This window comes from Rousettus aegyptiacus, unplaced genomic scaffold (genome assembly GCF_014176215.1).
Source record: "Rousettus aegyptiacus isolate mRouAeg1 unplaced genomic scaffold, mRouAeg1.p scaffold_m13_p_9, whole genome shotgun sequence".
NCBI classification, from domain to species: domain Eukaryota; kingdom Metazoa; phylum Chordata; class Mammalia; order Chiroptera; family Pteropodidae; genus Rousettus; species Rousettus aegyptiacus.
In genome coordinates this window covers 13,351,766-13,376,797 of record NW_023416312.1, presented here as the reverse complement: position 1 = coordinate 13,376,797, position 25,032 = coordinate 13,351,766, and the positions used below count along the sequence as shown (strand labels likewise).

At 33.6% G+C, this 25,032-nt stretch overlaps 1 long non-coding RNA gene and 1 pseudogene across 3 annotated transcripts in view; one reads left to right on the top strand and one right to left on the bottom strand.

Moving 5' to 3' along the window:
- Nucleotides 1-7,159: 7,159 nt before the first annotated feature.
- LOC107502949 overlaps nt 7,160-25,032 on the top strand; it is a 51,219-nt gene continuing 33,346 nt past the window's right edge. The window contains exons 1-4 of one of the 3 annotated variants that reach the window (XR_001595114.2): nt 7,160-7,337; nt 10,731-10,787; nt 11,360-11,428; nt 12,238-12,319. This is a non-coding gene — a long non-coding RNA (uncharacterized LOC107502949). Of the gene's footprint in view, nt 7,338-10,730; nt 11,429-12,237; nt 12,320-25,032 lie in introns of all 3 variants that reach the window. The other 2 variants (XR_001595115.2, XR_001595113.2) reach the window with 2 other exon arrangements.
- Nucleotides 20,221-20,339, bottom strand: LOC118608442 (annotated as a pseudogene).

Genomic DNA, 25,032 nt, shown 5'->3' with positions numbered 1-25,032 from the left:
ATTTGGAAGTCAGCCAAAGTTCCTAGCTGTGATTTGAAGAAAACCAAGAAGCAAGAAAGCAAATGCATTTCTTATCAAGTCTTGACAAAATCTGTTTCCTAATTTTCATTTTTCTCAATCAGCTGCTGAAGGCATTCATTTTCATCTCCTTGATTAGATGCTGTAGTGACTGATTACTGGATTTAATAGTTCTTTTTAATGGAACATTGTCATTTGCTTTTCTATGATTACCTTACCTAAATTGTTAGTTCCTTATTTATTTCCAGTTTTTTCTCTATGTATTCTAGCTCCAACCACCAAGCCCCTGATTTTTACCAAACCACTCAGGTTGCCCAAAGTAATCTCATATTGAGCATTCCCTTGTCATTTAGTTAAGCTTATGTTAAATCCATCTTGGACCATAAAATCTTTCACTAACTTATAGGAAGCAGTGATAAGATATCTAAAAGCAACTCATAAGCTTTACGACTATTTAATGTCTTTTTAATTTAAAAATGATGAAAAGAAGAAAATTATGTTATTTCTCCCTGATATCGAGATTTTTTTCTATTCACAGTAATGATAATAGTTCACATTTTTTTTTATGCTATTACTGGATTCTATAAAGTTCTGTGAAGTAGATAGAATTGGGATCATTTTCTTTTTCAGAAGAAGAAAATGCTGGTCTTAAGGAGTATAGAATAAGATTTATTTATTTATTAATAATAGTTTTTCCACCAGACCATATTAATAATCAAAATAACTTTATAAATTATAATTTTCTTTGAATCATTGAATTTATTATTATTTGATATTTCCTGAGACTATGAAGTATACATGATACTAGAGGGTTTTTTTTATGATATACTGTTATAGTTTTTAATGGTTAAAACATCATTTCTTTAAAATGTTGATGACATTTTTTGTCTAATTATAAAAATTATATCCTGAATAAATTTGAGCCTTATTAATAATTTAATATTCCATGGTCATGCAATCTCCAATTGAAATTCAAATATCTAATAACTGTGACTCATTTCTGAATTGAAGTCTTTCACTGATATTTTTGTAGCCATCAGCCCCTGATAGACACACAAACCACCAGAAATCAGTGAGTTATAGAAAACGCACTCTTTATTCATCCACCTGGGTCTGCCAGGGGTACGCAGACTCCAAATTAAGCAGCCCCAAAATGTAGAGGTGCAGGAATTTTAAGCCCTAAACCCCATTCTTCATCCTGTTTGAACACACAAGTCTATTTTTCTTCTTCTTACTAATTGTCAACCCACAGGTCGGTTGTGCAAGCGGGTGGGTACAGAATCAGAAAGCTTATTGTTAAAGTGTTATGTTCCCATGGGCGATAGCCAAACAGTAATTTTCCAGCCAGCACAATATTTGTATAATAAGTATCATTTTACAGAAAATTCAAATTTAAAGCACATTAGCAGTTATAATGAAAACCTCTACATGGTCTGTAATATAACATAACTACATTTTTATAATGACTTGTCAGGTTTATGACTCATTTATAGATTATTCTGCTTCCAGTTGTCAAAATTGAATCTCATAGCAGTGCTGACTGGTGAGTAAGCAAATATTAGCAAAGTTTTAAATATGAAGTGACTGAGGTTCTGAAAGGTTAGATAACTTGCCTAAGGATACAGAACAAGCATGAAAATACGAAAAAATGAAAACCAGATTTCTGACCCATAGGCCCAACACTCTTTCTGTCACATAACTAACTTTGAAGTGCCAGAAGGGATTTCTGTGTTAATTAATTCCATATCTCTAGCTTTATAGATGAGTAATGTGGATCCGGATGAGATAGATGTCTTGCCCTTTCCTTCTTTCAGTCTCTCCCAAATGTTAAAATCAATCATTTGGAAGCTTGTTTTTTACCCCCTCTGCATATTATTTTTAAATGTTCATCAATTTCTTTGAACATTTTTTCATATTTTTGACTCAGTAGTATTAAATCTTATTTCCTTTATTTTTCCCCTTCCAATTTCCTGTCTTTGTAGCCATCATTGTCTTCCTCTTCTTCTCCTTCTTCCTCTTCTACTATACATCATAATATTCTTTTTTATTCGAATCTAGTTAATCTTCGGTTCCTACCTGAAACATAAACTGTGTATCTGTTTGTCTTATTAAATCTGCTAAGCCTGAATTATTTCTTGAATTTCTTAAACTAGTTTTAATTTGGTTAAGAGAAAAAAATAGTATTTTATTAAAAAGAAAAATGACAACTGCAATGTTTTGCTTTAATAAATTCAAGTTTTCATTAAAGTACAGCAAGCATACAAGAAAGTATGCAAGTCATAAGTTACAGATTGATTAATTTTCACAATATAAAAGCACTCATGTGACTAGCATACTGAGGAAGAAATTTAACATCATTAAAAATGATGGGATTTTAATTGGGATTATATTGAATCTGTGACTCAGTGTGAAAAGATTAAAAATATTGAATCTTCCAATCCATAAAAGCATTATACCATTCCAATTGTTCATGTCTCCATTAATATTTCTGAACAATTTTCTACAGTTTACTGTGTACAGACCTTGTACATCTTTCATTAAACTTATACTTGGAGTTTGATATTCTTTGATGCCGTTGTAAGTGGTATTTTATAATAATGTGATTTTTAAATTACTTGTTTGTGGTCTCTAAAATTACACTTGATTCTTTTTTCTTAAGTTTGCATTCAGTAATCTTGCTAAATTGACTAACATACTAACCATAGACTATTTCTAGATAGTATAAATAGATAATGACACAATCTGTGAATAATGGCAGTTTCATTCCTTCCTTTCCAATCCTAATGCTTTCATTTACATCTTTTTCTTGCATAGTGACCCTGGTGAAGGGCATCCCTAAAATGTTGAGTCAAACTGGTGACAGAAAGCATATTGTCTGTTCCTGATCTCAAGGGGATAAATTTTCAATATTTCACCACTAATCATTATATTTGCTTCAGATTTCTAAGAGTTTTTTTTTTTAATTGAGTATGGTAAATGTTGTGGCTTTTTACATACTTTAGGATAACCATATGATTTTATTCATTTGTTCTGTTAATGCTGCTTAATTTCCAACTGTTGATGTATCTTGGATTAAGTTTGTTATGCATTCTTCTTTTTTTATTTAGTCATGAAAGAGATAAACCTTTGATTTTCTTTTCCGATAAAATCCTTGTTGATTTGGTGTAAATTTCAAATGGGTGTAATTAAATCATTTTAAAGATTTTTACTATATTTATTTTCTGGAAGAGGTTGTGCAAGATCAGATTTCCTAAGTTTTTTTTTTTCTAAGTGTATTTTTCTTGGAATTTTGTCATTTCACCTCGTCAAATTTATTGGCTACAATCGCTTATAATTTTATCTCTATATCTCTAGAATGACCCCCATTATATTTCTAATGTGGATTATGTGTACCTTTTTTCTATATGTCTCACTAGGTGTTTATCAATTTTATAAACCTTTTCAAAAAAAGAACTGTGTTGGTTTTGTTGATGTTCTCTTTGTACTTTAAAAAATTCATTAAATTTTGATTTTAATTTTACTATTTTATTGCCTTCACTTTACCATTTTTTTTTCCTAAAGTCTTGTGAGGTATAATCATATCCTGAATTTTCTTTAGATGCATGTTTTGGTGCATCCTACACATTTAAAAAGATTTCTTGAGGTAAATTGATATATAAGTGACTGCACATATGTATATATTTATGAAACAAGATAGTGAACATATCTGTTATCTACTGAAATTTCCATGTGGACTTGCAGAATCACCGTTCCTGACTCTCCATAGCTTCATGCCCAGGCAATGAACATTCTTATTAAAATATGTATATGGACATATGCCTTAACTCTTGGGGATAACACCAAGAAGTGGAAGAGATAGATCACACCATAAGTCATATAAAGTCAATAAATTCTTTTCCAAATAATTGAATAATTTTATACTCTATCAGTAGCATGTGGAAATTACAGTAGTTCTACATCCTTGCCAGCACTCGGAATGATCAGTACTTTTAATTGTAGTTCCTCTAACTGGTGTACAGTAATATCTCACTGTCACTCTAATTTGTATGGGTATAACCAAGTCATTGATCTTTCTGTTTTAGGCATCCACAATAAATAAAAGAAATATAATATAGGCCTAATGTTAATCTTTTATTTCCATTCATTTTTGCATCTATAGTTATTTTTGATTACAACTAGGTTTTCTGTATGAAATATTATGGAGATAATTGAAGGCCAGGGAACATTTTATTTTGTTTCCGAGGGGCAGTTAGCATGGGAGCAATTCATCTTATAATAATGAAGGATTGAGTCCTTTCGAAGCTAGGTCTCAGGTTTTCTAAGTTTTGTATTTCTGGTTCATATTTACATGTAGAGCATATTCTCTCAGAGATGTCAAATGATCTGTTGGATTATTTTCCAGAACCTCTCCTTCCTGGTGTGTGGTCAGATCCAATTTGTGTCCCCTGGGCTGGTGAGACTACTAGAAGGCCTGGTTAGCTGCATAGCTTCTGAGCTACAACTTTCTGCTTAGCATTTTCAGTCCTCAATGATGTCTTGAGTTACTAAAGGACTGAAAGGGAAAAAGGTGATACCAAATTTGGTTTCACTACTTGGGTTTCTCATCTCTCCAAGATCCTGTCCCTTCTTTGGGCCTTTCGTAACTTTGCATAGCATCTTTAATATCTTCCAGCTCTCCTAGTTTTTCTGAGTAGGATAGTTGGGCTGAAATGGCTGGCCACTACTGGAAACAAACATCTATACAAATACCATTTTTTTGAGGGACTATTTATTAATTTGTAATAGGTTTGCTTCCTATAGCCAATTAATCCAAAATAGATATTAAGAAGATGAACAAATTCTTTCGAGGAAAATATTCTTGGAAATTCAATCCTTTTTGTCATCATTTGCTTAATTTTCCTCCATTTAAAATTTTCATTGACTCCATAAATGTTTCTCCAGTTCCCAACATGTGCCAAATATGGTCCATCTCTTGGAGGTATATTATTTAGTCATTGCCTAATGTGGAAAAAAACAAGTTATTAAGGAGATATATTAGAGAAGATAAGGGCTAAGGTACAGGTAGGTATGTACATGTTCTTATATTAGCATAAATAATAGACAGCTGATCATATCTATTAAATCTTGAAATAAGTATTAAGGATTTTAAAAAAGTTTTAGCAAACAAATTACAATCTCTGACCAAGTCAATCTATCAATCATCAGTCTGTCTGTCTGTCTATCTCTCTCTCTCTAGCTACCCACCCACCCACATCTATCTATTTATCTATCATTTCTCTCTCTTCCTCTCTCTCTCTCTCTCTCTCTCTCTCTCTCTCTCTCTCTCTCTCATCTATTATCTATCTATCTATCTATCTATCTATCTATCTATCTATCTATCTATCTATATGATAAAAACAACCTAAATGTCCATCATTTGAAAATAAATGTACTAGAACTGTACAGATCAATATGGATGAATCTCACTAACATCATATTGAGTCAAAAAAACAAAGTCAGAGGCACATTAGGATCCATAATATGTACTCATTTATAAATTGGAGATGCTTGTCTGATCAAGGCAGGCTAGGTAAAACAGATCATCTATATCATCTGAAATGGTGGAAGAGAGAGAGAGAAGGAGAGAGAGAGAGAGAGAGAGAGAGAGAGAGAGAGAGAGAGAGAGAGAGAAGGAGAAGGAGGAGAAAGAGAAGGAGAAAGGAAATTAACAAAGGCAATGGTTTGCTGGGAAAATTACAAAGTGAGGATCCATGGACTTCAGTTGAGCATTTGCAACTGTCTTTCCCCTTGACAGATCTATAGGTTCAGGTAGTTTACTTAGAGGCAGAACTTTCAATAAACTCACCAGGCCACAGGAAAAACAGATTTCAGGATTCACTAATCAGTGTCTGTGTGTAGTGGAAAGCAGGATAAGAGGCTGTAAATTCTGCTGGATTTGGGCGGGACACTGAAGGCTGTGGTTGGGAGCAACAGTAAACCTGAAATTAACCAACTCTTACCAGGCTCAACTTTGAACCATTTTAGTCTCTGTTTGGATTAAATAGGCCTGGAAATGATAGGGCTATTAGTTGCTCAGCCATAGTAAAATTACATTCGAAGTATCTCTACAATTTTCATATCTAGTTTCTGGCATACAATTAAAAATCATCAGGATAAGTAGGAGAAAAAAACATGTGACTAAAATTCGATTGAAACAGTAGATAGTGGAAATAGGACTACAAGTTAACCAGGTAAAAGACCTATAAGATATGTATTAAAAATGCCTGATATGTTCAAATAAATAGAAGACAAATGAAGAATTATAGAAGAGAAATAAAAATTACAAAAAAAAAATCAGATCTTGTTTCATGTACTTTAAAATTCTGCAGTTAGGCACTTAAACATTTAGTATTGCCTTACTGATAAATGTATCTGTTAATTACAATGTGATGTCCTTGTATATCACTAGTTATATTCTGTTCCTTAAAGTCTATTTTGGCATAAATGTACCCATTCAAGTTTTGTTCTGCTTAATTTTACATGGTATATTGTTTTTATAGTATTACTTTCAAGCTAACAGTGTCTTGCAATTCAAATTACATATAAACAGCATATAATTGGGTTTTGCTTTTTATCTGGCCTGAAAAACTCTTCATTTTAATTGGAATGATTACTTCTTTTTAAATTTAATATTATTATTAAATAGTTTGCTTTAAATTTTACCACCTTGTTATTGTTTTTTTATTTTTCCCTGTTTTTGTTTTTTCCTTTTGTGTCTACTTTTGTGTTTATTGAAGACTTTTTACTACTCAATTCAAATTATTTTTCTGAATATTTATTTGTGGCAGTCTAAAAATATGTCCACACATTCTTTAACACCTTTTTCTTAGAAAGATGGGTTTTATGGCTCTGCTCGGAGTTTTGAGCCAAGCTTAATGAATCTTTGTGTCCAAGACAATGTAACACTTGAGATGCTGCACAGATTCCTGGGCTGGAATGCCAGACAACTGACATTACCTACTCCGACCAGGAGAGGGCGACATCTTAGTCTTCCTCCCAGTGCTGTTCGCACATTTCACTTCTTCTTAGTTTCCATCTAGAGCCTTTTCCCTTCAACCTTTGAACTTACGGTAGCAACGTCAGTAATAGGTCGTAACGGACGGTTCCTCACGGGTTTGTTTATTTGGGTCCGTCTTAATTTACTTTCAACTTGGAAAGATAATTCTATTGCCAGTTTTATCTTGTCTTTCAGGGTCAGAAAGATTCTGTTCCATTATTTTTGGTTCTCTATGGACTCTGTTGAGAAGGCGGCCATTGTTCATGTCGTCGTTCTGAGGAAGGTAACGTGTCTTGACTTCTCAGAGGTTTCAATTTTGTAGATTTCACTAATATTCTTTATGTTTCATATACATATCTAATATATAGTTTACTACGAAAATATTTAAAAAGTTAAATAGCTATTTCGTCCATCCAGAATTTCTCATTTGTATAAAAGGATAATTTATTGGCTTTAAAATAGCAACAAAAGCAAAAGCAAAAAAAAACTCAGGTGAATAATAGCAAAAGCCAAGGCATCCATTTTTTTCTTACTAAGATACGTAAAAATATACATAGATTATCTAAAAATTAAAACTAAGCATATTCATAAGCAAAATATCAAAATGACTTGTTATAATTGTTCTAATATTATGTTATAATTGTTGAATTCGATGAGAAACTAATATGAGACTCTTAATAAAGTGACATTTATTACCTACAGCAAAATATTTATATTTACTGTAATTATATACAATAAAATTCTTTGGAAAACATTGTCGGTGAAATTATTTATATGGAGTACATATCAGAACCAGTTCAATAGCGGAATATATAGAATGGGAGTGGAAGTAATATTTTTATGCATATATACATGTAAACATACTTAGGTAATAATTTTGATATTCAAATAATTATATACTCTTTAAAAATTATATTAATAAAATGAATGTGATAAACACAAAAATAAGTACTAATTGGCAATTAATATACAATGTGCTTAATACTTAGTGGAACTTAAATAAATAGAAAAGTATAACCTTTTTTATATATCGATACTAGAATTTGGAGGGAGTGTAAAATGGTATTGAGTTTTGGAAATTAATTTACTATTTTTTAATCAATATTTTAAATTTGTCTACCTTTTTCCACAGTAATTGCCTTTCTATCACTATATCTGACAGAACCTGTCAAATGGGTACATAAAAATATATAAGAAGGCAAAACAACTATTTTTAATGGACTATATTATCATACTCTAAGTGCACCGAAGGTTTTACCCCCAATCAGATAGATCTTAAATAATCGCGGAAGGTATCTCTAGGACATATTTTTAATAGAAAGCAACCAAATTATAATTTATTTCACGTGTTCACAAGTATATAAATGTATATAAATGCATATTCATATGTGTATTTGTTAAATTACACTGTTTACTGCTAGTCATAGTTATGTCTGTGAAAGGATATGTATCTGCATAGTTTGGAAATTTTATGCTGAGTGAACATCTTATTTGTAATCAATTAAAACGAATTGCCACATGACAGCATATCACTAATGATTCTTTTGAATTATCAACATTTTTTCATTTTTAAAAGTAGTATAGTTCAGTGAGAAGTTATGCTCAAAGCCAGAATTAGACCAGAGCTAGATAGGAAAGAAATTATAAGAAAAAGTACAGAAAATTTAAATGGAGAAATAATTTTAGTTGTGAACCATTTATAAGAAGCTGACCTCTATTTAGTCAGTGAAATCATTAAACTAGGGGCCGTAAGTAAAATTGTCACAAATAATGCTCTTTTTACTCTTCAGGGTTAAATGTCAAGTTTAATGTAGAGCTTACTATTGAGGGGCCTCTGTTGCCATGATATCAGAAAAAGTGACAACAGTAATCAGGGTTAAAATCCTCACTTTTTATCTCATCAGTATATGGAAAAAGGCTTAAAACTATGCTCTTGGTTTTCATGCCATTTCTTATGATGTACACAAAATGTTTAGTGAGAATTGCTATTTTCAGACATGTATTTAAGTTGTGGAATCCAGCAATAACACTAAATGCATTTATTTTAATTTATTAATATAGATTGTTTTTAGATAGTCTGGAAACATAAACATACAATGTATAAATAAAGATGTGTTCTTTTCTTTCTTTCCAATCATTTATTTTTTAACTTTTCCCTGTTTTATTGGCCTGACTGTGATCTCCATAAAATGTTGAATAGGACTGGTCATAATAGATAACCTTTCCTCCATCCTGCTCTCAGGTTGTGTTTTTCAGTATTGCATCACTAATTATATTTGCTATAGTTTTTGATTTTTTTAACTCATAACTTGATAGTAAATTTGACAAATGGTTTCTTGTCGTCTGTTGTGATAATGACATGATTTTGTCTTTTGTGAAAAAGATTTGCTTTTAAAATGTTGAGCCACTAAGAATCCATTCTTGAATTAAACCCAACTAGTTACTGGGATACTGTCATTAAAGTGTGTCTGAACTTTGTTTTTCAAAAATAAGGAATTTTTTTTTATATGTTGTTATGATGTATGTCAACCATTGATTTTCCTTTTTTTAAATGTCCTTATCAGTTTAGTGTAAAATTTATAGAGATCTCATTAAATATTTTGGTGAGTGCTTTTACTGTTCTATTCTGTGGAAGAGTTTGTGCAAGATTGGTGTTACTTATTTTTTATATTCATGGAAAAATTCACACAATTAGGCATCAGCACATAGAAATCATTTGTAGGAAGGATTTTTGTTGCGTATACAATTTAATTAAAACATAGGATTTTAAAAATTGTTAAGCTGTATCTTTCTGAAATTTTGTCATGTAATATGACTTCAGGTATTATGTAAGGGTCTCTAGCATCTGTGGTGATTTTCTCTATATTTCTGGTATTGACGATGTGATGTCTTTTTGTGTGTGTGTGTGTGATCAGTTTTGCCAGGATTTATGATTTTTAACCTTTTCCAAAAAAATTAGCAATTTTTGGATTTTCAATCTTAACTTTGTATTTTTTTCTGGGTTTCATTAAATGATTCTAATTTTCTTCTATTATTATTATTTGGTTTAATCAATTCTTTTGTTCTTGATTTTTGAGGTGGATTATCAGATCTTTTCAGGATTTCTTTTTTTGCTTTTAATGTTAAAATCTCTTTAGATATACATTTTTGTGGATCCCACACATTTTAACAATTTTTCATAGGCATAGTTAATTAAAATAAACTATACAACATTAAAATAGTGCAATTTTAAAAATATCTATATTTTTGAAATCATTGCCACAATTAAGTTGATGAACATATTCATCCCTCTCCCAGGTTTCCATGTGCATCTTCAGGTTTTTCCTTCTTGTGATCCAGCCCAGGCCCTTCCGTCTTTTTCATGCTGTGAACATTTTCATAGAATTCTTCGTGAGCATACCCACTTCATTTTTCTTGTATAAATATTAAGGAACGGAATGGCTGGGTCACATGATATGTGTATCTTTAAAATACTTTGGAAAATACCAAAGTGTTTTGTAATCTGATTATATGATTTTATACCCTACTAGCAGTGTATGAATGGCACAGTTGCTCTATATACTTGTCAGTGTTATGGTCAATATTTTTAATGGTAGCACTTTTAGGTGTGCTGTGGTATGTCAGTATAAGTCTAAATTGCATGGGTGTAACTAAGTCATTGTTCTTTCTGTCCCAGGAATGGAAAAACTGGATGCAGGCCTGATGCTGATCCTTTTGTTCTCATTCATGTTTTGTATGTATAATTGCTTTTTTAATGCATGCATGAATTATTACATGAAATAGTATAGAGGTAATTGGAGGTTCTGGGTGATTTTATCTTCCTCTAGGGAGCATTTTCTTTTGCTTCTGGGAGGCAGTTAGTGTGGTAAGATAGTTCATCTCATTACAATCAGTGATTGAGTCTTTTAAAGCTGGGTCTCAGAATTTTTGAGTACTTTTCTGTTTCAGCTTCATTTCAACATTTAGATCTCAGACCCTTAAGGATGTTAAATTTACTACGAGGTTGTTTTCCAGATCCTCTCTGCCAGCGGGGCTTGAAACCAATCTGTGTGCCCCAGGTTGGTGAGACCACCGGAAGCCCTGGTCAATTGGTTAGCTTCTCAAGCTGCAACTTTTTTCTTAGTTTCCTGTACTCTGTCACCTCTGAATCAGCAAAAGGCTTGTGGAGAAAAATGCTACTGAATTTGTGTCTTATTGCCTGGGCTTCTCTGAGATCCTGTTCCTTCAGATGCTTACTTCTTTGTGTTTGTGGTACCTTTGAACAAAATGATTAATATCTTACAGCTTTCCTGGTTTTCTCAGCAGAATGGTTGGGCAGAAGTGGCTAATCAACCAATACTGAAGAAAACAGCTCTGCACATACTGATTTTTGAAGTATGTTTTAGTTTTCATTATTTTTCTCCTTTAGTCAGTTATCTAGTCTTTTGCCAAAGTGTTCCTTTAGTTTCCTAAATGTGCCAGGTATGCACATTGAGGTATATTATTGAAGTATATCTTGGTGGAAAACAGACAAGTAAATATGGAATATATTACAGACGACAAGTTTTGTGATAATTTTTTTATGCTGCAATGACAACCAAAATTTACCTATATCTATTCGTATTATATTTAGTGGTTACTCAAAGCATTGACATATGACTCTTTAAATTATCTTGGTCTAATAGTATAAAGTATACCAATTCATGTATATGTAACCTCAAAACAAGATGAATCTATTTCTTATCTCTTGACTCGTTTGTCAAATATATTATTTAAATGTTTTTATTTAAAACTTAAACCGATTATATGTAAATTATTATTGCCCATTAATTTTTAAAAATATATTGTGTATTCACTTAAATGCATGAAGCTTAAATGCACAGATTGATTTCGCAAATTAAAGTATGGTTTATCATTTTTCAGGGAACAGTTTTTTAAAAAGAAATACAGAAAAAAGTAGTCTTTTATGTTTCTCTGCATATTTTCCCTATCCAGTGCTCTTCTCTCTTTTCTGTAGTTTTCTATCAGGTATTTTTTCCCTTCAGCCTGAAGAACTTCCTGTAGGATTATGTAATATTATTTTTTGGACAGGGAAAATCGTCTCAAGTTTGTTTATGTGTCCGTATCTTATTTCACTCTCAGTTTGGCAGGGTAGTTTTGGTTAATAAAGAATTCTGGGTCGATAGTTTTATTTTTTCTTTCAGCATTGAATGATGCTGCTCCATTTTTGCCATTTCTCGAAGGATTCTTTTGAGAATACAGCCATCATTGGAATCCTCGTTTTTGGTAAGTAATGAGCTTTATTTTTCAGAAATGTTTGCTCCTATACATTTGTGCACTTCACTGTTAAACGTATATATCACATAGATGTTTAACATACATTTTACTGACAAAATATTTTAAAAATTTAATAGCCGTTTTATCAATCTAAAATTTTTCATTTATGTAAATAAAGACAATTTATGGGATTGACAGTAGCAACAAAACAAAAGCAAAGAAGTCTCATGTGCAAAAAATATTTTGCAAAATCCAAAATATCTAATTCTGATTTCTCATTAAAGTATATACAAATATCTGCACATATTATATACAAATTAAAAGGAGTTGTCAAGTTCCCGTGCAAATATCAAGAGTTTATTTTAATTATTAATTTGGTTCTCATGCTGACATGCATGAGAAATTGTGTGAGAACAAATAAAACTCCTGATTAACAATAATGTGATGTTACATACTACTTAAAGCAAAATATTTTATACCTATAGTAATTATAACATAACATTCAATTTGGCAGACATAGTCTACATATGAAATAATTTGTATGTATAAATATATATTGGAATGAATTAATGAGAGGCTCATGTTCTCTCTATATATGTGCAAGTAACAAGGTTATATGTATATGTGCAATTAATATATAATAACTTTTGATATTTCAAATATTTATAAGATAATAGGCTATTTAATGACTAGAATAGTAAAATAAATGAATATTATCCAAATAAGAATAAGAAAATGCTATTTATTTGGAGCTTGCTGTAGCAAGGGAGTCAGCCAACATTACTTGTGTTTGGCAGAGACTAGAAGGCAGACAGTGGAGTTGGGAAGCTTTTTGGTGGGAAAAAGGAAGGAAGGCTTGGGTGTGCCCTGATTGGAGGTTGTTGGCGGGGGAGGGGAAGGTAGACACTGGCTATGTGGAAGTGGGAAGTTGTATATTTTTGGCTAAGGGTTCATATATGTATGATAATGGCTGCGCTTTTTTTTTAAATCGTTACTGGGTTTATGATAGTTATTCGATACCGAAATTTTTATCTCACTAGAATTCCTTCTTGGTTTAAATCCAGTATGTTGCTGGGGGTATTATAGGTGAAGTACCTTTGGTTTCTCTTGTCAAACATAAATTGTGTTTTTTGGGGGAGTCAGGGATTGATGAGAAATATACACCATTGCTTTGTATCTTTTCTTTTTCTTATCATTTTGATGTAAAGTTTATAGGGATCACACAAAGGATTTTGGGAAACATTTTTACTATTTCTATAATTTAGAAAGGCTTGTGCAAGATAGTTGTTACTACCTTTTTCATTATGTGGAAATGTTCACAACTTAAGGCACAGCACTTGGGATTCATTTGCAGGAAGATATGTCATGATAGACACAGCTTATTTACAAGTTATAGGACAATTGAGATTCTATACGTTTTATTGTTCATCAAGCTGTGTCTTCCTTGCAATTTTTGCTTGTCATATATCAAACATTTTAGCATAAAGTCAGTTATATAATCATTTTTGTGTCACCAGGGTATGGCACGAGGATTTCTTTTTCGCATGGTTCATGTCGGATGTATGTTCATCTTTGTTTCCTTTATCGATCTAACCAGAGGTGTATGTAACTGTCCCCGCAGCTCCACCAAAAAAAAAAAATTGTTTTTTTCATCTTTCTCTGTATTTTTTGTAATACCACTCATAGACCTTAATTTTGTTGTTTCATTTGTATTACTAGTTTGATATTGATTTCTCCCGAATATTAGGAGGCGGGTTTTACAATCGCAAATTTCAGGATTTTGCATTTATTGTTGCTGTAAATATTTCTTTAGCTATAAATGTTGTTGCAGCTCACACTTTGTAATGGCTTCATTGAAATATAATTGAGTTTAAACAAAGGTTATAAGTTTAAATTGAGCAATATAAGCGTTGACATTATATATATATATATATATATATATGTATTTTTTTTTAAATACCATTACCAGAAGCCAAATACTGTATATATCCATCCCTTCATTGAGTTGAGTTTCCCCCTCCTTTTTCTACCTAAACCTTCCTCCTCTCCTATGGTGTGTGCATTGTTGTACATGTCTTTGTGTGGATGTATATTTTTATATTTTTGGACGAACATGAAGGAATGGTATGGCCAGATCACATGAGAGGTGTACCTTTAAGTAATTTTAGACTATGTGAAAGAGTTTTGCAATGTGGTAGTAACGGTCCTCCATTCTAGCAGCAGTGTGTGAGTCTCAATTGCACTACATCCTTGCTAGCACTTCTTGTGGTCGGTCATCCTCTTTTATTGTAGCCCTTCTAAAAGATGTGTGGCATGTGTGTAAATCGCATAGATGTAAGCAAGTTATAGTCTTTTCTTTCTCAGGCATTCCCCGTAAATGGAAAAAATAGATGCACAGGGAGAGGGACAGTTTGGGTTGAGTCTTTACAGCCTGGTCGTGGTGAATGTGTAGGTTCTTTACTGGGCCTGTGCTGGTATGGATGAGGATGGTGTTTAGCATAGAACTGTTTTATGTGCGAATTTCCTCTCTTGTTTGCCCGTATCTCTCCTGGTCCTTTGCCTAGAGAGAACAGGCTTTTCGTTGAGCCTTCTTTTTTATTTTAACACTTGCAATCTTGATTGTATCGCTTTCTGTTATGGGTTTACCGTATGTAAATAAGTATGTCCCTAAACAATACAGAATATTTCCCCCTTTAAGTGTTATATAAATGTTGTATTCTGTCTTGCTTCTTTCGTTCAGTATTTAGTTTGAGATCTGTCATAGACCTTACATAAAACGGTAGCCTATTCATTTTTTTTAAATTATTGTGGTGACATCGGTCGATAACATTGTATAGATTTCAAGTGTACAGTTCAATAATAGATCATCTGTGTATCTCGTTGTGTGTTCACCACAAAGTCAAATCTCCTTCCGTCGCCATATATTTGATCCCCTTTCTCCTAATCTACCACCTTCCTTCCCCCTTTCCCTCTGGTAGGCATTAAACTGTTGTGTGTGTCCATGAGTTTTTGTTAGTCTTGTTCAGTTGTTGCTTTCGGTTTTATATCTCACATGTGAGTGAAATCATATGATTGTCAACTTTTCCTGTCTGACTTATTTTTCTTAGTTTAGCATGGTAATTTCAAGATCTATCCATGTTGTCGCAAATGGCAGTATTTCATCTTTTCTTATGGCTGGGTAATATTCCATTGTATGTATGGACCGCATCTTCTTTATCTGATCATCCATCGAAGGGCACTTTGGTTGTTTCTATGTCCTGGCCGTTGTGAGTAATGCTGTAGTGAACATCAGGGTGCATATACTTTCATGGGTAAATGTTTTCAATTGTTGGGGGTAGGTTCCCAGACGAGGGATTACTGAATCATAGGTAATCCTTTTCTTAATTTTCCAGAGAACCTCCATACTGTTTTTTATAGTGGCTGTACCAGTTTACATTCCCACCAGCAGTGCATGAGGGTTCCCTTTTCCCTACAACCTCTCCAACACCTGTTCTTTCTTGTCTTGTTGATAATACAGATGTGAGGTGGTATCTCATTATAGTTTTGATTTGCATTTCCGTAATACTAGTGAAGTTAAGCATCTTTTCGTCTGTCTGTCAGCCATTTGTCTTCATGGAGAAGTGTCTGTTCAGGTTCTCTGGCCATTTTTTAATTGAATCGCTTGATTTTTTGTTGTCGTGTGAGTTTTCTATATATTTTGGATGTTAGGCCCCTATGAGAGGCATTGTTTGCAAATATCTTCTCCTATTCAGTTACTTGCCTCTTTGTTTTGTCGATGGTTTCTTTTGCTGTGCAGAAGCTTTCGAGTTAGATATAGTTCCATTCATTGATTTTTGTTTTCACTTTCCTTGCCTTTGAGGTCATATAGTCCTCTCCAAAACCAAGGTCCATGAGTTTAGTGCCTACATTTTTTTTTCTATGAAATTTATTGTTTCATGTCTTCTATTTAGGTTTTAGTCCATTTTGAGTTAATTTTGGTAAATGATGACAGCAGTCTAGTTTCGTCTTTTGCATGTGGCTTTCCAATTTTCCCGGCACCATTTATTAAGGAGGCTTTCCTTTCTCCATTGTATGTTTTTGGCTCTTATGTTGAAAAATTTTCAATTATAAACCTGATCTATATGTGGTTTTATGTCTTGGCTATTAGTTTTGTTCCATTGGTTTGTACGTCTGTTTTTCTGCCAACCAATACTGTGGTGTTTTCATTATTGTTGCTTAGTATTACAATTTGAAGTCAGGCAGTACCTCGAGCCTTGTTCTTTTTTCTCAGGTTGACTTTGGCTATTTGGGTTCTTTTGTGATTCCATAGAAATCTGATGATTTTTTGTTCTATTTCTTTAAAAAATGCCATTGGCATTTTGATAGAGATCGTATTAAATCTGTTTATTGCCTGGGGTAACATGGCCCTTTTAACCATGTTGATTCTTCCCATTCATTAACATGGAATATCTTTCCATTTCTTTGTCTCTCCTTCAATTTCTTTTAATAATGTTTTATAGTTATCAGTGTATAGCTCCTTCATATCCTTTGTTAAGTTTATTCCTAGCCGTTTCAATCTTTTTAATGTAGTAGCAAAAAGAATTGTTTCTTGATTTGTTTTTTTTGAAATTTCATTGTTAGTATATGGGTAGGAACACAGTGGATTTTCGGACATTGATTTTGTATCCTGTAACTTTATTTGTTTATCGTTTCCAACAGTTTCTTGGTTCAGGTATCTATATAGAGAATCTTGTCATCTGCAAGCAGAGATAATGTGACTTCTTCATTCCAGATTCGAATGCTTTTTATTCCTCTTGCCTGATTGCTCCAGTTTCGACTTCCAATACTATATCGAATAGGTGTGGTGAGAGTGGGCATTCTTGTCTTGTTCCTGATCTTAGAGGAAAAGTTTTCAATTTTTTGCCATTAAGTATATTAGCTGAGGGTTCGTCATTTCTGGCCTTTATGATGTTGAAGTACTTTCCTTCTATACCCATTTTATTTATTACGTATTTTATTAAAAAATGGATGCTGTTTCTTGTCAAATTCTTTTCCTTCATCTATTGATGTGATTATATTTTTATCGTATAGTTCGTTAATGTGGTACATCACATTGACTGATTTGCCTGTGTTGAACCATCCTTGCCCTTCTGGAATGAACCCTCACTTAATTGTGATGTGTAATCTTTTTAACATGTTGTTGTATTTGATTTGCTAGTACTTACTGTGTTTAGGATTTTTCCATCTGTATTCTTCAGAGATATTGGTCTGTAATTTTCTGATTGTTTTATACTTACCAGCTCTTGGTATCAGGGTAACGTTGGCCTCATAAAATGAGTTAGGAAATATTCCTCTTCTTCAGTATTTTGGAAGAGTTTGAGAAAGACAGGTATTAGATCATCTTTGAATGTTTGGTAGAATTCAGCAGTGAAGCCAATTGGTCCTGGACTTTTACTTTTCGAGAGGTTTTAGATGATTGTTTCATTTTCCTTACTGTTGATCGGTCTATTTAGATTTTCCAGTTCTTTGTGATTCTGTAGGAAGGTTGTGTATTTCTGAGAACTTGTCCATTTCTTCTAGGTTATCAAATTTGGTGGCATATAGTTTTTCATAGTTTTGTTGTAATGATCCTTTATATTTCTGTAGTTTCTGTCATAAGTTCTCTTTTCATTTCTGATTTTGTTTATTTGTGCCTTTCATCTTTTTTTATTAGTGATTCTAGCTAGGGATTTGTCAATTTTAGGGATCTTTTCCAATAACATGCTCTATGTTGAGTTAATTTTTTCTATTTGTCATTTGGTTGTCAATTTCATTCAATTCTTCTGTAATTTTATTTTTTCTTTCCTTCTGCTATGTTTGAACTTTATTAAGTCTTCTTTTTTTAGTTTTTTAAGATGTAATGTTATGCTGCTTATTTGGGATTTTTCTTGTTTCTTGAGATAGCTCTGTAATGATATAAACTTTTCTCTTATTACCACTTTAGCAGTATCCCAAAACTTTTGATATGTTGTACTTCATTCTCATTTGCTTCTGTTTCATTTGATCACTCTTTTTATTTCTTCTTTGACTCATTCATTCTATAGTAGCATGTTGTTTAATCGCCACATATTTATGATTTTTCAGACTTTCATTTTGTAGTTGATCTCCAGTTTGTGATTGGAGAATGTTCTTGGTAGCATTTCATCTTGTTAAATTGTTGAGACTAGTTTTGTGACCCAACATTTGGTCTATCCTTGATAATGTTCCATGTGCACTAGAGAATGAATAATCTGGTGCTTTGGGATGAAAAGCTCTGTCAATGTCAATTCTGTCCAATAAGTCTAATGTGTCATTGCAGACTGATATTTTCTTATTGCTTTTCTGTTTCAATGATCGATCCATAGCTGTCAGTGGGGTATTTAGGTCTCGTACTGTAGTATGTTTTTGTCAGTTTTTCCCTTTTATTCCATTAGTAGTTGATTTACATATTTTGGGCTTGGGCTCCCTGATTGGGAGAGAGAGAGAGAGAGTGTGTGTGTGTGTGTGTGTGTGTGTGTGTGTGTGTGTGTATATATATAGATATAGATAGGTGTTGTGTCTTCTTCATGTAATATCCCCTTTATCATTATGAAATATCCATCTTTGTGTGCTGTTACTTATTTTTCTTTGAAGTCTGTTTTGTCAGATATGAGTATGGCTGCATCCACTTTTCTCTGGATGCTATTTTCTTGGAGTATCGTTTTCTGCCCTTTCACTTTGAGTCTGTATTTGTCCTTGAGTGAGATGTATTTCAGGAAGGCAGCATATGGTTGGATTTTGTTTTTTAATCCAATCTGCTACTTGTGCCATTTTTTTTGGTGCATTCTGTCCATTTACATTTACATTTTATCATTTGTTTTCTGATAGCTAGGTGTCCCATTGTTTCTTTGCTCTTGTGTTTCTATGTTATTTTAGTTTGGTGGTATGCTATGATTTTTTCCCCCTCTCTTTCCTCTTTGTTTGTGTTATAGGTCTTGGTTATGGATTTCTTTGTGTGTGTGTCGTCACCATTAAGTTTATGTAAAAAAACATTTCATGTGTACAGTAGCTCTTTTTCTTCTGTGTTTGTCTTATCTCTATTTCCCTTTGCTAGTCGGACATTTACCCCCTCCTTTTTTCTCTTTTGGTTGTCAAAAATTATTCGTATTTATGCTCTGAGTTCATTTTGGAGTTGGAGTAGTTCTTCTCTTTTTAAAATGTTTTTACAACTTTAACCATTATATAATATTTAAGTATATAATACCCTTTCCTGAATAAGGGTTTCAACTTCCTGCTTCTGTTTGTCTGTTAGTTGTCTTACTCATAGTTTTGTAATTTTTTTTGTCTGCTTCAGGTAGAATAACCCCCTTCAGCATTTACTATAATGCAAGCCTTGTGCTTGAAAATTCCTTCAGCTTCTGTATATTTGAAAATGTCTCTTATTTCTCCTCATATCCAAAGGATAACTCTGCAAGATAAATTATTCTTGGGTGGTCATTTTTCTCTTTCAATAGTTTGAATTATTTGATTCCACGGTCTCCTAGCTTTTACAGCTTCTGCTTAGAAATCTGATGATAATCTAATTGGATTTCCTTATAGGTTACTGTCTTCTTTTCCCTGGCCGCCATGAGAATTCTTTCTTTGTCATTAGTATCTGACAGTTTTAATATAATATGCCTTGGAGAAGCCTTTTTGGATTGAGATAATTCAGTGTTGTGTTAGCTTCTCAGAATCGAGGATTCAGTTCTTTCCATAGGTTTAGGAAATTCTCATCGACTATTTATTTCAATAGGCTCTCTGTTCCATTCTATCTTCTCCTTCTGGCGTACCCATTATTCTTATATTGCTCTTTTTTTAGTTGAGGCAACCCTTGGTCGACGTCACAGATTGCAAGGACCTTGTCAGCTTACAGTCCTTTATTTTTTTATTTTTTACACCTGCAGCACCTGATCTTCCTAGGTGATCTCCCATCCAAGTACTAACCAGGCCTGACCCTGCTTAGCTTCTGAGATCAGATGGGATCAGTTTTGTTCAGGGTGGCCTGTCTGTAGGCTCTTTCTTATGGAGTTCTTGTAATGTTCTTTCATTTTTTTTTTCACTCTTAAATCGCTCTCTTCATCCATCTGAGTCATTTACAGGTTTCTGTCTTTGATATAACTAAGTTTTTCCTCCATTTGATCAGCTCTATTTCCTAAGCTCACTATTTCATTCTTCATCTCTTTTATTGGGTTCTCCAGCTCCACAAGTTTTTCTTGGTTCTTTTTTAGAGTTTCAGTCTCTTTGGTAAAGTATTCCTTTGTTCACTGATTTTACTTCTGAGTTCATTAAACTACCTGAGTTTTCTTACATCTTTTTGCGTTTTCTCAGAACTGCAATCTTCAATTCTGTCATTTAAATCATATATTTCTATGTCCCTTCGTTTACTTTATGTAGCTATTACATTTTTGTCAGAGTGCCTTGTTACTTTGAGTTTTCATGGTATTTGATGAACTATTTCTGCTACTAGGCATTTATGGGAATGAACTCTTCTTTTTCAAAGTAAGAGCGATATTTCTTCAGCAGGTAGATACAAAGAGGTTTTTCTTCTGTTTTCCAGTAGGTGGCGCTTGAAGGAGCACATGTCTCCTGCACTGGCCAGGCCTGCTCATCTCTGCTCAGTGAAAAATGCCCTTTATTCCCTGTGGATACGTCTTATTCACTTCTTAGTTTAGAAGAGTAATTTTGTTGAATCTAAAATTCTGGTTTGAAAGTCTTATCTTTTCATTTATAATTGGGAAAATGATGCTCTTTTTTCTCTGATTATCCATGGATTTTGTGGAGTCAACATTTAAATCATCATTTCCAGATAGCGAATATATGTATTTTTTGAAGCTTTTGGTGGATATACATTTATTCAGTTCACTAATGTGTTTTGCATTTTATATGTATTTCAAATACAGTGTACTAATGAAATAAAAAACTTCACTCGCTATGTTGTAAACAAAAATCATCCCATTTATGTAAAAAAAATTACTTTGGATGAAAAATAGCAAACAAATTGAAATGCAAAAAAAAAAAATAAATAAAAAGCTGCATGAAAGTCACCATAACCAAAAAAACCCCCATTCTTCTTGTAGAAATAAATCTGCACTGTTTATATAAAAATGAAAATAATTTCAGCACAGAAGTACATTATCAAAAATGTTTTACATTTTCTGATGTGATTCTCATGTTCATCAGGAAGTGATACTGTATGAGGGCACACAAAATCTTTTTCTTCCCCACAGCTTTATTTAGATGTAACAGACAAATAGTTCTCATTTTTACATTGTACAATTCAATGAGGTTTTCTTCAATTATAGTTTACATACAATAATATATTAGTTCCAGGTGTAGATCATAGAGATTAGAAATCTGTATAACTCACAATGTGATCACCCCACTAAATCTAGTACCCATTTTCTCCCGTTTATATTTATTACAACACCGTAAACTATTTTCCTTATGCTACACTCCATGAGTATTTTGTGTGTGTCCATTTGTCCTTCTAAATCTCTTTGCCCTTTTTCATCGTACCCCAAACTCCCTCTTGTGTAGTAGCTCTCAAAATACTCTCTGTAGCTATGAGTTTGTTTCCGTTTTTTTTTGGTTGTCATTGTTGATGTTTTCTTTAGAATCTACATGTATGTGAAATCATGTGATCTTTGTATTTCTCTCTCTGACTTATTTCATTCAGCGCAATACCCTCTAGGTCCATGAAGGCAATATCTTTTTCATCCCCCTTTTTTTAGTCTGTGTGTGTCTTTAAATCTAAAGCCAGTCCCTTGTAGGCAGAATGTGTAGGAGTCTTGTTTTCTTAGCCATTCATTCATTCTGTCTTTTGGTTGGAGCACTTGGTTCTTTTCCATTTTAGGTACTTGTTGATAGGAACGTAGTTATCACTATTCTTTCTTCCTGTTTTTCATACATGTTTTTTTTTTTCTTAAAGAAGTCCGTCCAACATTTCCTGTAATACTGGCTTGGTGTTGAATTCTTTTAGCTTATTTTTGTCTGGGAAGCTCTTTATCTGTCCTTCGATGCTCAATGATAGCTTTGCTGGATAAAGTATTCATGGTTATAGAGCCTGGGTTTTCAACACTTTGGATATTTTTTGCCAAGCCCTTCTGGCCTGTGAAGTTTGTGTTGAAAAATCAGCTGCCAGTCTTATGGGTGCTCCCTTGTAGGTAACTCACTGCTTTTCTCTTGCTGCTTTTATGATTCTCTGTGTATTTAACCTTTGCAATTTTAACGATGGTGTGTTTTGGTGTGGGTTTCTTTGGGTTCCTTTTTGTGGGGGACTCTGAGCTTCCTGGGGTTGTATGTTTGTTTCCTTCACCAGCTGAGGGAAGTTTTCCATCATTATTTCTTCAAATAGGTTTTCAACTTGTTCTCCTGTTATCTTTCAGATACCCGTATGACACAGATGTTTTTACATTTAATTTTGTCCCATAGGCTCCTTAAATTATTATATGCTTGGCTTCTTTTTTCTTGCCATCCTGATTGGGTGTCCTTTGCTTCCCCATCTTCAATATCAGTGTTTCAATCCTCTTCCTCCTCCAGTTTGTTGATTCCCTCTAATATACTCATCATGCCATATAATGTAGTCCTCATTTCTGGCTCGTTCCATTTTTTAATTTCCATTTTCATTTTTATGATTTTATCTCTTTGTTAAAATTCTCACCGAGTTCATTAACTCTTCCCTACATTCATTGAGCATCTCTATAACCAGCCTTTTGAACTCTGCATCTGTTAGATTACTCGACGCCGTTTTTCCTGGATCTATCTTCTGTCCTCTCCTGTGGTTTCTGTTTCTTTGTCTTCCCCTTTTGGCTGCCTTCCTGTATCTGTTTCTATGTAGTAAGCAAAGTTCCTAAGTCTCTCGGTCTTATTAGCATGGCTTTGTGTAGTAGGAGTCCAGCGGCACAGTCCTGAGAGGGGTTCAGCTGCAGTCTACGTTTAGACCCAGCCTGTGCCCCTCCAGGGCCACCTGTTAAGATTCTGCAAGCAATCCACAGGTGCTGTGCTTACAGTTGCCTCAAGAGGCCACACCAGAAACTGAGGTCAGCTCCCACCAGTGTGGGTCTCGGAGCCACTCAGCATGGAGTTCGAGACTCGCCAAGGACACACCTGGATGTGGCTTGGGTGGGTCCATGAGTTGTGGGAGGCGGAATTTCAGGGAATCTGTTGTGCTGAGCGACCTCTTTTATCCAATTTGATGAGGTTTCAGCTATAGCAGCACTGTGTCCACACACTGGGAGTGGGGAGGGCTCAATGGAGAAACAAAGGATACTGCCAGCACTTCTGCCCGTGGGAGAGCCTCGACTGCAGCACTCGCTTCAACAACTCAGTGTCCCCCTGTAAGTCCCTGGTGCCCACCGCCCCCAACCAGCCGACCCGAAGGTGGTACTTAGAGCAAGTCTATCACAGTGAAATCCAGTTGCTGACATGGCCTCTTTAAGAGGAATGTCTGCAGCTGCCACAGCCTCTGTCCCACTCACTACTGGGGACCTGGCAGCCTCTCACCTTTGCCCCCTACTACCTTGTACCTTTGCAGGGGGATCCTTATTTCTCTCTCTAGTTGTAGGGCTTCTGTTCAGCTAGACCCCAGGTGACTCTGGTTACTTTTGACTCCTTGTTCCCATCATGACTTTGATGTGGTCACAAGAGGGGGTGAACAGAGCCTCTATCATCTTCACCATTTTTCCTGGTCTCCCAGGCAAAATCTCTTGATAGAGAATAATAAAATGACACTTGTATTAATTTTATAAAATATTTTATAACTACCATAGTTATGTATGATATATTGTACAGGTGAAAATATCTAATAAATATAATAAAGACCAGAATCGGTTTGGTAACAGGCAGTAATATAGAACATAATTGCAAGGAATGATAATTTATGTATAATTGTGTATATGTACATACATGATGTGTAATCATTTTTGGTATAGATTTTTTTAATGAATACGAAATGGTAGACTGTGGGATTAATATGTTTCAAAGAATGTATAAAAATAAGTACTTGAGTAAGTACTATCTTAAGTATGCTTAGTATTTATTTTTAGTATAGGCTAAGTAACAAGATGCTTTTTAAAAATCTTGATACCCGGTTATTGAGGGAGTACAAAATAGTAATTTGTTTTGGGAAAGTAATTTAGTATTTTTTGAAAAGTTGTGAATTTCCATACAATTTTTTAGTAATTTACCTTTTAGGATTGTATGTGACTCAGCTACTCACACATGGGCATTAAAGTATAGACACAAAATAGTCAAAACAGCTGTTTTTGTGATAAATTATGCTGTATCCATAGTATAACACGATGTAGCTTTTACAACCAGTCAGGTAGATATGAAAAACTTACAGGGGACTTATCCAAGGTATTGCTAATAAAAAGAAAGTAACTGTAATTTACTTACAGATATCTATACAATTATGAAAATGTTATTCATGTAAATCAATGCTTATGTTTGCATCTGTTTATGTACACGCTTACCGGTAAGCACAATTACTTGTGAAGAGGGATCTATGTCAGCTTTTTTGAAAAACTTACACTGAGTATGCGATATATGTGTGTCATAAAACATATAAATCAGAAATGAATCACACGATAATAGCTTCTTTCAGATAATTGTTTAAAGATGTACTCTGCGATTTTAGTTTAAAATACAGAATGGAATAAGTAGTAAGTCTTTAAGGCAACAGGTTTAGAGAAGAGTTAGAAGAGAAA